General features: G+C 45.6%; 1 non-coding gene across 1 annotated transcript; it reads left to right on the top strand.

Moving 5' to 3' along the window:
* Positions 1 to 650: 650 nt before the first annotated feature.
* Positions 651 to 725, top strand: Trnat-ugu (transfer RNA threonine (anticodon UGU)). The gene has a single exon. It is a non-coding gene; the product is annotated as a tRNA-Thr (tRNA).
* The last annotated feature ends 2,047 nt before the right edge of the window (positions 726 to 2,772 follow it).

Here is a 2,772-nt window from a genome sequence, read left to right as displayed (position 1 = left end):
GACAATGCACCTGCACGCAAAGCAAAACTGGTTCAGCACATAATCAAAACACTTGGCTGGGAGCTGCTACCCCACCCGCCTTATTCACCAGACTTGGCCCCTTCCGACTACCATTTGTTTTCATCAGTGGGACACGCATTGGCTGAGGAACACTTCGATTCCTACGAAGAAGTCGAAAATTCGGGTGTCTGATGGGTTTGCTTCAAAAGACGAACATTTCTATTGGCGTGGTGTCCAAAAATTGCCAGAAAGATGGTCAAAATGTATAGAAAGCAATGGTTAGTACTTTGAATAAAATGTTTTTACTTTGCAATTTCAAATTAGTGCTTCATTTACACAAAAAAAACGCTCATTTCATACCGGTACACCTAGTATGTTACTGGCGTGCAAATTCTAGGGGTATTCTATATATGGAGATGGTATCTGTTCTTTCGGACATATAGTTAAGGCTAACCGGCCATTGACCTTCTTCTGTGCGGATGCACACGCATTGCACGAAATCTTACGCGACTCGATAAGATTGTCTAATGCGAGTAATGAGTGTAATGCGCAGAGGCACAAAGAATGTAGTGTGTGGACATTGAGTTAGGAATGTGGGTCTCACGGGGAGCGTGGGAGGAATAAATCCGTGCAGCCGCATTATCCTCTGTGCCCTCGGTGGCTCAGATGGATAGAGCGTCTGCCATGTAAGCAGGAGATCCCGGGTTCGAGTCCTGGTCGGGGCACACATTTTCAACTGTCCCCGTTGATGTATATATCAACACCTGTCGACAGCTTGGTTTAGTTATCATTTCATTCTAGGGTTAATCACTGATGAACGGCAGTCAACATGGGTGCATTCATTGTATGCCTGCTGCAGAAGCCCAAACACAGCAATGTTCGCAGAACAGACGTTGAGGAGACGCTGTAGGCAGGCCATTGGTTATTCTGGGCGATCAGTTCCGCAACAGTAGTGCGTATATTCGCCCGCAAAAATCCCCACAGCCATCGTTCATTTATGGTCCGGTGTACACCACATTTGCCTCGGCGTCAGTTTTAGATAGCTCATTTTTTCCATGCACAGTATACTTTAACCAAGGCAGCACTTGAACAATTTAGAATTTGGAAAACGTTACAACCCTTTTCGCGAAAGCCAACGATCACACCCTTTTGGAACTCAGATAAATCACTCCTTTTCCGCATTACGACAACTGCCCTGTTTCACGCATCCTCCCCGACACGCTGTAAGTACCCTCCACTGCTGGTGCTGACGCCTGCTGTGAGTGAGTGCTTATAACGCTCTGACACTCAAATCGGCGGTGATCACATTAACGTGACTGGACCGTTTGCATATCGGCTGACATTGACTGTTGCTGTTGGTCAGCGAAGTGAATTGCTGAATGTAGTTCTGTACGCAATATGCGCTGCTTAATGTTGGTAAGTGAGTGGGGTCCCATACTCCGAGGAGCGTAGGGAAGGATGCGGGAGACCCGCACAGCCGACGAGGCGAGGTCGTGGCGGAGGTGGTTCGCCATTGCCTTCCTCCCACCGTGTTGTTGTTGTTGTTGCTGTTGTTGTGGTCTTCAGTCCTGAGGCTGGTTTGATACAGCTCTCCATGCTACTCTGTCCAGTGCAAGCTTCTTCATCTCCCAGTACCTACTGCTATCTACATCCTTCTGAATCTGCTTAGTGTATTCATCTCTTGGTCTCCCTCTACAATTTTTACCCTTCACGCTGCTCTCCAATACTAAATTGGTGACCCCTTGATGCCTCAGAACATGTCCTACCAACCGATAGCTTCTTCTGGTCAAGTTGTGCCACAAACTTCTCTTCTCCCCAATCCTATTCAATACCTCCTCATTAGTTATGTGATCTACCCATCTAATCTTCAGCATTCTTCTGTAGCACCACGTTTCGAAAGTTTCTATTCTCTTCTTCTCCAAATTATTTAACGTCCATGTTTCACTTCCATACATTGCTACACTCCATACAAATACTTTCAGAAACGACTTCCTGACACTTAAATCTATACTCGATGTTAACAAATTTCTCTCCTTCAGAAACGCTTTCCTTGCCATTGCCAGTCTACATTTTATATCCTTTCTACTTCGACCGTCATCAGCTATTTTGCTCCCCAAATAGCAAAACTCCTTTACTACTTTAAGTGTCTCATTTCCTAATCTAATTCCCTCAGAGTCACCCGACTTAATTCGACTACATTCCATTATCCTCGTTTTGCTTTTGTTGATGTTCATCTTATATCCTCCTTTCAAGACACTATCCATTTCGTTCAGCTGCTCTCCCAAGGACTTTGCTGTCTCTGACAGAATTACAATGTCATCGGCGACCCGCAAAGTTTTTATTTCTTCCCCATGGATTTTAATACCTATTCCAAATTTTTTCTTTTGTTTCCTTCACAGCCTGCTCAATATACAGATTGAATAACATCGGGGAGCGGCTACAACCCTGCCTCACTCCCTTCCCAACCACTGCTTCCGTTTCGTGTCCATGTACTCTTATAACTGCTATCTGGTTTCTGTACAAATTGTAAATAGCCTTTCCTCCGACCGTAATGGGGATGAATGATGATGATGAAGTTAGCACAACAACATCCAGTCATCTCGAGGCAGCGAAAATCCCTGACACCGCCGGGAGCTGAACCCGATACCCCGTGGCCTGGAAGCGAGAACGCTACTGCAAGACTACGAACTGCGGACTGCCTAATGTTGGGTGATTAATCATTTTAAATTATGACACCGACACATCTCTGCTGCTTTGTCACCTGGGGATTGC

Source organism: Schistocerca gregaria, chromosome 9 (genome assembly GCF_023897955.1).
Source record: "Schistocerca gregaria isolate iqSchGreg1 chromosome 9, iqSchGreg1.2, whole genome shotgun sequence".
NCBI lineage: Eukaryota > Metazoa > Arthropoda > Insecta > Orthoptera > Acrididae > Schistocerca > Schistocerca gregaria.
This window is presented reverse-complemented; position numbering and strand designations above follow the sequence as displayed.